Consider the following 15002-nt stretch of genomic DNA (forward strand, 5'->3'; position numbering starts at 1 on the left):
AGAATAGACCTCCGATAAACTGGACTCCTTTCTATATCATGTAATGATAAGACTGTCTATGAAACTGCATTTACATTTAGTGAAACATTCAAAATCAGAGATGGAAAAATGGCCGCCACAAAGAATGACTTAAAGATAAGTAAACTTATAGAAAAATGTGTTTTTGTAAAAGTATACTGCCCCTCAAGCAAAAAAGAAAGTGGAGTTTGCTCACTTTGAAATATTTTACTGTTGGAAAAATTTCTTGGATAAAAGCCTATCCTTATGAGTCTCAGAAAGATGCTAAGGTTTAACTTGAGAGGGTTGAACCCTTTTGAAAAAATTATCCTACGCTTTTTCTGCTGAACTAAATTCCTTGTTTAAATCAAGTACTAATTTTCTGAAGAGGAAACTGCTATACACAGCAGCACATCCAATGTTGATGATTTCAATTTGATAGTTCACCAGGCATGGCTGACTTGAGCAAAAAAGAAACAAACCGATGTTTTAATGTTTTAGAATTACACTAAAAAATCTCAACTAAAACAAAATTGAGTTATAATGGAATGGCTTAATAATTATGATTGCCTTTACATTTGATCAACATTTCAAGACAAGATAGTACCAATTAAAAATAAGATTTAAAAATAAAAACTGTCTAAAAATTGTTCAATGAAAAAGCCTTAAAAGTTTACACCATTTAAAAATCTGAAACGATTGTAGACCAACTTGGACTAACAGTCTTGTTATCACATATATTTTTGTTATTCTTGAGTTTCATTTCTGTATTATTCATTGGCTACATCATGTTAACAATTTTTCTGTTAAGTTACAGTAGTTTGAATTAATACGTTGTACTGTAAGAGGCTTTGAAAAACATATAACTAGGATAAATTTATAAAAGGATAAAGAATAATTTAAGGGATTTTTGACATATTCTATACAGACGAATAGCTAGTTCAAGGTAATAAAGTGCCTTCTTTTCCAGGTAATACATTTATCATTAAAATATTTTAAGGCTTTATAAGAAACTCAATGCTATCAGAAGTTTGATAGTATATGGAGTTATATTATTAATTAGCATTCTTTTGTAGCTTTTATTTCATGTAATCTTCAATTCATAAGGTATTAATAAATTTTAATAATTAGCAGCTTAAAATTACACATTTGAATTGTCAATTCTGAATTCATTTTGTGGGGAAAGGGAAAGATGTATAATTTCTAAATTCTGTGATCTCTATAAGACTTATGATGCTTGTGAACAATATAGTTTATGCTGTAATATACAGCAGCCAATGCCCCACAGAAAATTTAACAGAGTATTTAATCCCATGGCAAACAGGGCCATCATTTTATTCATTCACTATATTCATTCATTAATATATCCTGCTGTCTTTATATTTAAAATGATCATGCAGGCTTAAACAAACAAGGCCAGAGAAAACCTAAGGTGAATTCTTCAGGTACAGGCACAATGAATATCTTTTATTGCAACAGCTTATGCATAATCTATATTGGTGCCAACATCTAAAGTTCAGCATTTATATTCATTTGTATTTTGCTTCTACTACCCATAGGTGCTTGACAGTAAAATACTGGTAACCTAATAGAATGTACGTGTATATGTGTGTGTGTGTGTGTGTGTGTGTGTATATATATATATAATAGCATATATATATGTGATACTCATAATAATACAGAATTCTGTTTCTTCCAACTCTTGTCATTTGTCTTTAGGGGATATGCATATGTTTTAAGCACAGCTATGTACTCAGCTGTCTTGGCAGTTCCAGATTTTAGATAAATTATGACTATATGGACAATTACTCAATTATTTATCACCATTGAAAACTAATTAAAATGTTTGAATATTCTTTTTCAGGAATTTAGTTATTTTTATCAGAAAATTACTAAAATCAGGCACAAGATTAAGTGATCATGATACCTAAAACATGCTTCTGGCTACCACTGGATTAATTTAAAATGTTTCTTAAATTAAAGGTTTTGAAGTTAGAATGAATTAGCTAAAACTCATTGCAAAGAATGGTTTAAGTTAAATGTTCCATATAATTAGAAAAGCAGGAATTACCAGTAGGAAAGAAGTGCTAATCTTAAAATTGGGTTTGGTTTTTGTCTCTAAAGCCTAGTAAGAATAATTGCTGGGAATTAGAAAAACAAAATAAAATGGGATTAACCTTTATAATTGCACATTCCTTTACCAAAGTGCCACAAGTTACTGAATATTTTTCTAAAATGCACAATGGTACTTTTCAAACTTTAAAACATGTACAGTTTTACCTTTTTCATATCGGTAGAGTATACATTCATAAATTTAGCACAAATATAACCAACAAGACGAATGATACTGTCTACAAACAGTGTAGTCTTAGTTTTTTTGCTTTAAATAACTCTGAAGAGCCTTTGTGATTATGAGGATTTGACTATATAGTCAAAGCATTCCCAAAAATCCTGAAAACATCATCATAGTTTGTTTAGGCAAATTTTAGTAATACTCTGCCATGCAATGCACAGAAGTCATACGTGTTTTCCCTTAAAATAAAAAAACCACACTGGTTTAATTACCCTGTTTTTATCTTATTTGTCTACATATGCATATTGTCTTCAATCACTGAACTGACAATATATGAACAATTAAGGTTCGAAACAGTATTAAACATTGAGAGTTCTAGCCTTAGCTGCTCATTCCTATAAGGTCCAGCAAAAATGTCTGATGCTTGGGTTATTAATTTTCATGCTTCTATTTCTTTAGTCTAAATAGAAACACTAAAAGGAAGTGTTCAGAGATAGTATAATGACAAAAGGACACTAGAGAACAAAGCACCAACATGTGGGACAAATAAAATAATATGCAACTATGTGGAAGTTCTCCATATTATTAAATTTGGCAAAATCAGGGATGGCAATAAAAATGAAGATCACTTGCTCATGTAATAATCATATTAATATATATTTGCAAATAAATGCAATGCACAGAAAGTTAAATTTTAAATATTTTTTGTTGCTTCTGAGTGTGAAAAAATTAGAGTTGCCTCATTATAAACTAATATTCTCCCCCACCCCAAAATTCTATTGTTCCAAGGAAAGAGAGAATGTAAGATTGTGATTCTCTGTGACAGATGACCTGGGTTCCACTATGCCACAGGCTAAACTCTGCAGTGTAGTGCCCCATTTAATTAGGGTAAAAGCTGGTAAGAACATAAAAGTACTAATGTTAAAATCAGGATTAGGTCATAGTCACAGAACATTAAATAACTGTCTAAATAGGTTCCTTCCTTGAGCATCTGAAACTTAGGTATAAGAATGACTATATAAAAGCATCTTAAAGACATGGCCCATTCTATAAATTCATCTTTTGAGGGTGTATAGTGGGATATAAATTGGCAACCTCATCTTCTGAATTAACAAATTTTAAAAACATAACTAAAATAAAAAAGATCTGGCATAATAAATCACTGATAACTTCCCCAAACCCAACATACTGACAGGTTAGTCATAGGATAGATATTCATCTTATTTAACAAACCTTCCTACAGTTTCTGAGTATTAAAATACAATCCCTTGTTTGTGAATAATAGCCTTGGATAGTTTCAGCATTTAAACATTGGAGAAATATTTTTAATAAACACTGAAATTCTTAATCGAAGCTACAGATTTATAGAAACTTCATAGTATGTGTGATAGTCCAACTATATTTAGCTCGTGTAATATCCAAAATAATATAAGATTCCACAATTTTTCTTGTTAATACACACAGATATTGTCTTAACTTTGTAAAAGCTAGACGATTGTATTTACCTAAAATAGCTTTTCCCTGGTAGTGGTCCTATAGTGTTGACATAAATGAGAGTCATTTCTACCCTATAATTTAATATTGTTTTCTATTATTCAGCTCTTTTGTAGCTGTTTTCATTTCCAAAAAACCTCACAACTAATTATAAGAGCTATTTTCCACTTTATCCCAATGAGCAAGGCAAAGTTAATAAATTGCCTGTGCAGTGGTTGGGCTGCACAGGGTTTATAATGATATTGTATCTTCTCTGCTCTTTGGGCAGTTATCTAGAAATTGTCCATGTTGTGAGTATCTGTACTGTCTGCTCTTTGGGGCCAAAGACTGGATCTTGTTGTCTGCTATATTATCCAGACCCAGAGAAATGATTAGTTCATATTTCTAAGGCAAAATTATAAGGCTTATTTATTCATAGGCCAAATAAATATCTGTTGATTTAATGAATGAATGAGAAATTAGACTGAGAAAACAGAATAAAGAACTTCACCATAACAGTTTCCTACCCCTAACCCCCACAAAAAGCTGTGCTGGTGTGTTTTTGCTTCACCCATTCAGTGGGGTAGGTAGTATTACAATGTCTTAAAGAATAGGGTAGTATTACTCACTTTTGAAATGGTACTCTTGAATTGGGTAGTATTACTCTTGAATAGGGTAGTATTACTCACTCCTGAATTGCTATGGCAAACCCATATGATATGTTTTCCAGAGTACCAATGACACAATTGATTATTACTACAATTACTTCTAAAACTCTGAATGAGTCATCTTTACCTTTGCCAAGCATTTAAATTAAAAGTTGTGCATCTGGTAGGCTATCCTTTTCTCAAGCTAATTCAGTCATAATGAATCAAGGAAATAATTCTTATAGCTGCAATCATTAGCATGAATATGGGAAGTATCAGAGGGAATGAAAAGACAGTTATACATAAACACAAAGGGGATCTGCGGACTACTCGTTCTTCATTGTTTTGGAAATTAGAGTAGGAAAGCTAACACCTGTAGAAAGATAATAATTATATTGAACTATTGAATACTGAGGAGGTAAGACTAGATGATGTTGAAAGTCTCTTCTAGCTCTAAAATTCTATATTGTGGTAACTGGTTCTTCTCAAGATGGGAATCTGTACAGTATTTGAAATACATATATATATTTTTTTTAAAAAAGATAGTTAAATCCAAAAAGTTTGATGTTTTGGAGCTCTTGAACAAGTGTATTAAATGTTTCCTTTAAGCCACCATTATTCCTTCTTTTGCAACCATACCATATAAAATATTTTATTTTATTTTTTGAGACAGAGTTTATCTCTGAAGCCCAGAAGCCCAGGCTGCAGTGCAATGGCACGATCTTGGCTCATTGCAACCTCCGCCTCCTGGGTTCAAGTGATTCTCCTGCCCCAGCCTCCCAAGTAGCTGAGATTACAGGCACCCGCCATCACACCTGGCTAATTTTTGTATTTTTAGTAGAGACCAGGTTTTGCTATGTTGGCCATGCTGGCCTCTAACTCTTGACCTCAGGTGATCCACCTGCCTCGGCCTCCCAAACTGCTAGGATTACAGGCATGAGCCACTGTGCCCGAGAGAGATCTCTTTTACCTTTCTAACATTAAACGGATAGCACTATTCATATTCAAATGGAAGCAAAGACCATATCCTTATTTTTTTCATCTGGAAACAAACATTATCAGCAGTTAATTAATTACTACAACCAAAATGATAATGAACTGTTTAGAGACTTTAATTCACACTTTTGAGCGATTGCTCAAAAGCACTTATCAATCTTTAAAAGATACATCTTTGAGGCTTAGTATGACAGCACTGCAAGTTGCCCTTCTGGGTTAAATTATACTGAGATTCTCTTGGTAATTCAAATGTAACTGCTTTTGTATGAGAAATAAGACTTAGGCCAAATTCTACACTAAACTAGGTCATGTTAAAGAGAAGATTCATTTCAGTATTTTTGGAATTATCAGAATGAAATATGAACATGGTAAAATAACTTAGGAACCTTTAGAAAAAAGTAAGTATGACAGGGGAAAAGGAAAGCATGTCTATTTCAGTGGTAGGTGAAACAAATGAGAAAAGCAAATGAGAAATATTTCAAGAACGGGAATAATCTGAAACTTTATCAGTATTCTCTCAGTACTCTGGCTACATTTCTTATTTCCTTAGGGTACCATTTTTTTCTCCCACTGAAGTGATATAAGCATTATGGTACTATATGTGCACTCTTTTTCTGGCTGAATAATTGTATAAATACAGAAAATTGGCCCAGCATGGTGCCTCACACTGGCCATCCAGCACTTTGGGAGGCCAGGGTGGGAGGATCACTTGACGTCAGGAGTTTGAGACCAGCCTGGACAATGTGGCAAAACCCCAACTCTACTATAAATACAAAAATTAGCCGGGCATGGTGGTACCCACGTGTAATCCCAGCTACTTGGGAAGCTGAGGCAGGACAGTTGCTTGAATCCAGGAGGTAGAGGTTCCAATGAACTGAGATTGCCCCACTGACACTGCACTTCAGCCTGGGTGACAGAGCAAGACTATGTCTCAAAAAAAAAAAAGCCATACTAACTTTTTATAAAAGTAAGAAATGGCTGTTGGTATGTGACAATGTTTTGGGATCTCTTTGTGCTCCTGCAGCTCCTTGGTCTTGTAGGTGGAGATGGTAAGAATGGGGGAGGACTAGCCAAAGGCCAGCTCAATTCTCTCCTTTACTTTGTTGAAGTTCAGCCACCTTTTTGTTAACTATAGAATTATCTTGAAAAAGACAATAGCAGAAGGTCAAAATTCACCCTTTAGGTTTGTTGGTATACAATTTATTATGGCTCCCTAGAATCACAGTATAATCTTTGCTTAAATTTTCTGCCACTCCCCAGAATCTCAATGAGTTTTTGCATAACATGGCAAACAATTTAACTAGGACTTTCAAAAGAACAAAAATGCATTCTGGATGGTGCTCTTATTGTATCTACTCTTGTTTCATTTATATAAGATTTGCTTGGAATTACAGATCAAAATGAGTTTCTAATAATAAAACTGAGTTCATCAGATCTATATTACATAATTTTAAGAATGCAAAAAAGCTCCTGAGGCATCATCATATTGATAAACAAGTAAAGCATTCTTTCCAGCACATTTTGATCATGGAGATACTATAAGAAGAATATCCTTGCCTGGGTACAGTGGCTCACGCAGGTAATCCCAGCACTTTGCAAGCCTGAGGTGGGTGGATTACTTGAGGTCAGGAGTTCAAGACCAGCCTGGCCAACATGGTGAAACTGATCTCTACTAAAAATACAGAAATTAGCGGGGCGTGGTAGTAGGTGCCAGCTACAGTGGAGGCTTAGGCAAGAGAATTGCTTGAACCTGGGAGGTGGAGGTTGCAGTTGCAGTGAGCCAAGATCACCCCACTGTACTCCAGACTGGGCAACAGAGCAAGACTCTGTCTCAAAAAAAAAAAAAAGAATATTCTCATATGGGATTATTTTTCACGACTAGTTTCTGAAGTCAAAGCAGAACTATAAAGCGACGGAAACAGTAATAGTTTTATGGCTACTACAATTGCTGATGTGAACTCAGGTTCTGTTTTTAGTAATTTAGAGTCTTCCAAAAGAGTAGTTCTTGATGCATATAATGCTAATTAAGGTGAGAGAGTTATTTGAATGTTAGAAGTACTGTCACTTAATATTAATATAAGAGGGTGTTTTCTCCCCCTGCATTCTTACTGCAGGTTTGCTGCCAAGATTTTATAGTAGTTATGTGTATTCAGCAATGATCTGCTTATTTCTTGTCTGTTTTAAAAAAGTATCAGCAATAAAAGGAAAACTCTACTGATAGACTCAACAACATGGACAATCTAAAAATTATTATGTTGAGTGAAATAAGTCAGAGAAAAATACATGTAGGCCAGGCATGATGGCCCATGCCTGTAATCCCAGCACTTTGGGAGGCTGAGATGGGCAGATCACTTGAGGTCAGGAGTTCGAGACCAGCCTGGGCGACATGGTGAAAACCCATCTCTACAAAAAAAACACAAAAATTAGCTGGGCATGGTGGCATGTGCCTGTAATCGCAGCTACTTGGGAGGCTGAAAATGAGAATTGCTTAAGCCTGGGATGTGGAGGTTGCAGTGAGCTGAGATGGTGCCATTGCACTCCAGCCTGGTGACAGAGTGAGATCCTGTCATGAAAAGTAAAGAAAAGAAAAGAGAAAATAAAAAAAAGAAAAATACATGCAGTTAACAGGGGATTCCTGAATAGACAAAACTAACCTGAGGTGATAGAAATCTAATCAGTGGTTTCTTTTGGAAGTCAGGGTCGGGGGAGTGTTGACTGGGGAGGGGTACATAGGAACTTTCTGCGGTGACAGACATGTCCCTTCATATTCATCAAATCTGACTGAATGATATGCTAAGATCTGAGCATTTCTTTAAATTCTATCTTAATAAAAATGTTAAAATGCATTACAATGAAACACTATATTCCTTCTGAAGCATCAGAAGATGGTTGGTATTTTTCCTTTTTTTTCATTTCAAAACTTTTCCCTTCAAACCATCACATAGAGAACAGCAAGCTCTGGAAAGGGATTCATGACGAATTCTCTATGGAGGACACGGATTTTCTATTAGGGGCTACCAGTGGAGCAGCAGGACAGCACTAGTAGAGAAAGGAGACTGATGAAAGTCAAACTTTTAGGTGGGAAGGAAACAAGATTTTACCTTAAGCTGCTTGGTGCACAGTCAAGTGTATACATGGTCTACCCTACTTTAAAACCATGTGGAATGCCAGTGTCTGGGCGCCTAATCTATGACTACCTTACCACTTCAAATCTAAGGGGCCACTCGTTCATCAGCTTTAAAGAGGCTACAGTCGGAGTCAAATATCCAATGAATTCCCAGTTTCCTGCAGAAATAACCTTATTACACTGTCTGACAACCCTAAAAATAAGTGAGAAAATTCTGTTGGTTTTGAGAAGAAAACAGTAATGACCTCGACAGAATTTATCCACATGTCATGCCAAGTACTCATCTATAAAATTAAAACTATCATCAGAAGTCAGACAATGATTTCTCTAATTTACTTCTTTTTTAATTCCAAGTGAAACCCACCAAAGGCTTTTACTATCCCATATCTACCTATAACATACAAAGACATCTAAAACATATAATTTTACTATTCATTATCATCTCCACCTTAGATTAGAGGGGAAAAAATAAAAATAGTAAGCAATTTCTCTAGTACAATGCTGGCCCTATTGGAAGAACTCAATACATATTTGTTGAATAAATAAATGAATATTCTCATTCCCCTTGAATTGCTATTTCTTACCTTACACAGTGGCTTCTAACTCCACATCACAAATTCAATATGGTCAAGGGAAGAGCATATACACATACTTAATTTGTTTTTTTTTTAGAAAAGCTCTGGAACCCCTATGCCACATATTATTATTGCTACTGCTATTACGCTATTAACATAAAAATTGCATAAATATATCTTGACTCAATTGTAAAAACAATAAATTGATACAACAGATTCTTAGCTATCGAATTTTCCTTTTAAAAACTCAATTATGATACTAAAGGACATTATTTGCCTCTCTAGAGTGAACGATAAAAAGTTTTGCAATCAACAGAAAGGGCAGTCGTGGTGTTTTGTGTAAATATTTCTGAGAGTGAGAGGAATCATTAGTATCAAAGGAACATAGAGTACTCAGAGCTACATGATAGAAAAAATATAGTTCAACTACGAAAGAGGAAAATCTCAGTACTAAGAAGGTGGTCTGTTAAGAGTTGTTTTATGACAGTCACTGGGGCCTGAATTATAACGGTTCTTTACTATCCTGAAATTGAGGATTGAAGTGTACGTCAACTTTCAAAACGCTATTTGTTTTTCAGAGTCAAATGACCCGCTAATATAATCTTGTAATAGTGTTTTTAACTTGAAAATAAAGAGGTGAGAAAACTCTGCTAGTTGAAGGATAAAAACAAATATTCTGAATGAAGCCTAGGTAATGTGATTTTGAAGCAAAATCACTGTAATCAGAGAAACAATGCTGAATAGTGGAAGGACCACTTAATAATGTCTAGTTCAAGTTCTGAAATCACTAGTTAAATGATGTCAAAGTCATACAAGTATTTTTCCTATCTCTTGTAAAATGAGGGTGTCATATTACCCCCAAAGGCCCCTTCGGACAAAAAATGATCAAAGTCAGTGGTAGAGCTAGACAAGAAAATTCATAGGCACTAGGAAACAGGTGAATGTAATACTTTTAGTGCTGCAGCAATTGGTCCCTCAATCATGCAAACAGCCTACCGATCATCTTTGTTTTAAAAAAGAAAAAAACAAAGCTGTTCTGATTTCCTCCAGGAATAAAACTGTGCTTCGATTATTTTCCAGTCCAAGGATAGTGTATTCATTTTTTTAATGGTGTCTCTGGATGAGTAGGAAATTTTAATTTTGATGGAGTCTAATGTATTGCTTTTTTCTTTTATAGTTAGTGCTTTTTGTTTCCTGTGCAAGAATTTTTGCCTGCACAATTGTGCACACTTTTATATTTGACTAAAAATAGTTTTGTGAGATTATAAGCAGCCCAATTCCCTTGCCTCTGCTATACCTAAAGGTTCCTATGGTAAAAGGAGGCTCCCTTTGAATTTTGCTACACTTTCTGGGGAACCATCCATTTCGTGGGTTGGGAAGAATAATGATGTTAATTAATATTTTTTAAATGATTAGTATGTGACACTTTGTTAACAGTTTCAGGTACCTGAAGGCATTTAACTTTCTTTCTTTTTTTTTTTTTTTTTTTGAGATGGAGTCTTGCCCAGGCTGCAGTGCAAAGGCAGAATCTTGGCTTGCTGCCACGGCAACCTCTGTCTCCTGGGTTCAAGCAATTCTCCTGCCTCAGTCTCCTGAGTAGCTGGGATTACAGGTATGTGCCATCACTCCTGGTTAATTTTTGTATTTTTAGTAGAGACAGGGTATCACCATGTTGGCCAGGCTGGTCTTGAACACCTGACCTCAGGTGATCTGCCCGCCTTGGCCTTCCAAAGCTTTGGGATTACAGGCATGAGCCACTGTGCCTGGCCGCATTTAACTTTAAGAGAATTCTGGTTGACTCTAGGTTCTGTGAGGGCAGGGAACCTTAGGTTTGGTTATCAATACAATCCCCTGGACTTTAAAGATTGCCCAGCACATAGTAGGTGATTGATAAGTATACAATGAATGCTGAATGAATAAATTCTTACGACTCTATACAGTTACATAAATTGACCCAAATTTCACAATAAGTGACAGAATTTGGACTTGAACCCAGGACTGGGTGACACCAAGGTCTGTGCTGTTTCCACTTTATACTAGGCCACTGAGATTGCCTGATAACTTTAGGTGATTCAATACCTAAAAATACAGCTGAAATTTCTGCTATTGCTTAAGTGAGTAAAGGAAATGGATTAAAATCATTGTTTTCTTCTCCCAGTAAAAGGGAAGTGTTGAACTCCTTATTAAGCTCCTCTTTGATAATCTTAGCCATATTGATCTGCTTTTTATATTTATAACTAAATGATAATTTGTGCAATTTGTGCAGATTAAGCCAATCTGAAACTTCTATGGCCTTAAATATACAAACAGAATAATTCGGCCAGGTGTGGTGGCTCACACTTTTAATCCCAGCACTTTGGGACGCCAAGGTGGGTGGATCACTTGAGGTCAGGAGTTTGAGACCAGTCTGACCAACATGGTGAAACCCCATCTCTGGCAAAAAATACAAAAATTAGCTGGGCATGGTGGCATGCACTTGTAGTCCCAGCTGCTTGGGAGGCTGAGGTAGGAGAATCACTTGAACCTGGGAGGTGGAGGTTGCAGTGAGCTGAGCTCTCACCACTGCACTCCAGCCTGGGTGACAGAGTGAGACCCTGCCTCAAAACAACAACAACAACAACAATAACAAAAAATGGAATAATTCAATCTGCATTTAAGAATTCAGAATTTAGCCTGTTAGTTCCTCAGTGATACTACAAAACCGTGGTTAACTGGGAATGTCAGGGAGCGAAGTCATTTACTTAATAGCAATTCCTAGTTAACAATATGCTTTTAATCCTACTGAAATGCAATATTTCTAATATGTATTATTTTGATTTTCTGCTTTAATAAATACAATATAATGAACATGGTTAAATTTTGCATGTGCAAATGAGAATACTGCAGTGCTCTAGGGCCTTCACTGTCAACAACTGTAATCACCATACTGATGCAGACCAAGAAGAGTGGGATCTTGAATTTGTTTCATAAAACCTGGATCATTCTTGTCGAATAGGTTTCTGAAAAAGTCTGCCTCTAAGTTATCAAGTGTTCATTTATCTCTTGTTCATAGCATGTAGGGAAAACCAGCCTAGGCAACATAGTGAGACCCTGTGTCCACAAAAAAATGGGAAAAAATAGCTGGGCCTGGTGGTGCATACCGGTCATCCCAGCTACTCAGGAGGCTGAGGTGGGAGGATTGCTTAAGCCCTGGAAGTCAAGGCTGCCACTGCACCACTGTACTCCAGCCTGATCTTATCTCAAAAAAAAATGCAGAAAAAAGATTTACTTGATGTTTAATTAACTGGACTTATTATGCAAATGAAGTAGTTTTACCTCTTAAATCCTTTAAACAATATTAATTTTGGAGGGCCATTCTGCAATGCAGGTGCCATGAAAAGACTTGGATTAGATGAGAAAAGGTCAAGTTCTGGAAGGTTAGCTAAGGTGGGAAGCTTAGGCAGGGAGTCTTAAGCGCAGAGGACAAAGACTCAGAGTTTGAGGCTGAGGTTGGCAAGGAGTTGGTGCACAGACATGAGTGCCAATGCAATGAGTAGCCAGGCCGTCTGCCAGGGCTAAAACCAAGAGTTTACTGAGTGCAGAATTGAGCCTAAAGATGTGATGAAAACAACAAAATACCTAGAATGCATTTCAAAACACTCTTTAAATGAGCTATAAACATACATGCTTGATTTTGCCAAATTTTGATTTTAAGTTTACCACTTTAAATTTCTGTGTTACTATTACTAAGGCTACAATGAGCAATAAAAATCCTGGTATTTTTATTAGGCAGCTAAGTGACTACAGCAAATCATTTCACCTGCTGGGCTTTGGTTTTCTTCATCTGTTAAGTAGGGATAGTGATACTGAACTAATCCAAATCAGGAGTTCCATCAGGATAAAATGAGGTATAATACATAAAAGAACTTGGAAAATGATTTTAACTTACATGTAAATTATTAGAATTTAAAATTATATATTCTGTTTACCTTTAATTGAATTAGAAAATATTTCATAATTAATGACCAGTTACGGAAAAACTTTCAGGACACATTTGTACCCATGATTAACTGAATTTATCTATTAATTGTCTTCTTTGCAATGTCTCTACAGTGAAAATAATTACACCTGTGGATTTACTAACACAGTTGCGTTGGCTAAGACATTGGCGAAATGGTCATCATAGCTTAAAACACTGATGGATTTTTGTCAGTCCAAACATATGAGGAGAAAAAGAATTTGTGATTATATTGTACATGCAATGAGAATGAAATAAAATTAAAGTGAGGATGAATACAAAAGCCTGGGGCAGGAAGGGCTAACATGTAACATGTATATAACTACTCCTTGCTTTCCTCACCTAACTGCCCCATCAACATATACAAATCATCACAGTCTTTTACCATGGGCTCGAATGGAGCTTCATGATCATCCCCAACCTAGGACTCAGGTAGTCATTACCACTTGAACACAGCGGCACATGAGATGAAACAGAATAGTTATTTTCGTCTTCTGACATCAAAGCAGGTTTGGAATGAGGAAGACAGAATTATTGTTTAAAATAGTATCATCATATTTGTGTAAATCTGCATCAACAATATATATTTTGAGCACTATGAGTGTAGATAATCGTCTTTAAAGAATAAATTGTTAAAGGGAAAATAATGTATAGCATTTTATACTAGACAGTTTCAAATACACTTCCATATACACCAACACACTGTCTGGTACTTGGCAGATAATCAAATGATTGAACATCTGTTGAATGAACAAAATGATACTGTAATTAAGCTCCAAAAGTTCCTTTGAATCAAACAACTTTGGACATGGCATACTTAAAGAAAATGGCAGTGAAATAGTTGTCTTTGGTAAGTTATTGTATCCCTAGTCCCTAGCAGAGAGCTTAGCAAAAAGTAACCACTCAATGTTCACTGGATGAGTAGAGGACCAGCATCACTTATCCCAGCATCACTTATTCATTAAGCGAGGGAAGGAATATTTCTGAAATCAAATTTAGGGTGTGCAGGCAACAAATCATCCCTTAATTTCTGAGCCATTTTTGAAATAAAAATGACACAGCAAAAAATTATCACTTTCATGAACAATTGTCACCATTTAGATTTGCCTGTTAAGTACTGTGATTCTGAAGCAACAAGATTTCAAAGACAAAACAGGAACAGGAATACTGGTGATTAAGTGAAAAGAGATGATTTAAGAAATCAGCCCAGTGCAAGGTGGAGAGGGGAATACAAAAGAGGAAGAAACAGTCTCTGCTTTTAAACTTAAATTCAAGTTAAGGAGATAGGATTTTTCATATGGGAAACTTAAGTTTAAAATATACTCTATCAAGTTTTAGGTTTTGCGTCTAAAAAAATCTCTTGGAACTGGAAGAATTGCCTATTTAAAACTTTTGTACAGGGCCAAAAGATAAGTCTTACTGATTATATATATAATATATCACAATCAACTAGTTTTTGTGTTAGTTCCAAGATAATTTTCATGTAAAATTAAATGGCAGGGTAAAAAAGGGAACTGGGTAAATTAGGCAGAGAAGCACCATACTGCAACACTGTAAAGTGGCCATAACTAAATATGAACCATGCCAAGAAGGAAAGGATGGTCAATAAATGTCAGAGGAGAGATGAAACCAAGAGGAGTAGGCGGAAAATGAGAAAAGGCCAAAGAATATAGTAGAAACTAACTTTAAGAAAAGTTTCACTGACGTCAGGGATATAGAAATTGAAGGGGTTCTTAGGGATCATCTATTCTGATCCAGTTCCCTCAATGTATGGACAAGCAAGCTGGGGTCCATAGAGGTAAAATGACTTGCCCCAGGCCCAGCTAGAAGGCACAGATCCAAGGCTTCTGAAAGACAGCTCAGCACCTCTATACTAAACTACTGCACACCATGAGGT

General features: G+C 35.6%; 1 protein-coding gene across 1 annotated transcript in view; it reads right to left on the reverse strand.

Moving 5' to 3' along the window:
• PURG (purine rich element binding protein G) overlaps positions 1-15002 on the reverse strand; it is a 36949-nt gene that overhangs the window by 1675 nt on the left and 20272 nt on the right. The window lies entirely within an intron of this gene.

The sequence above is a fragment of the Callithrix jacchus genome, chromosome 13, assembly GCF_049354715.1.
Source record: "Callithrix jacchus isolate 240 chromosome 13, calJac240_pri, whole genome shotgun sequence".
Classification (NCBI taxonomy): Eukaryota; Metazoa; Chordata; class Mammalia; order Primates; family Cebidae; genus Callithrix; species Callithrix jacchus.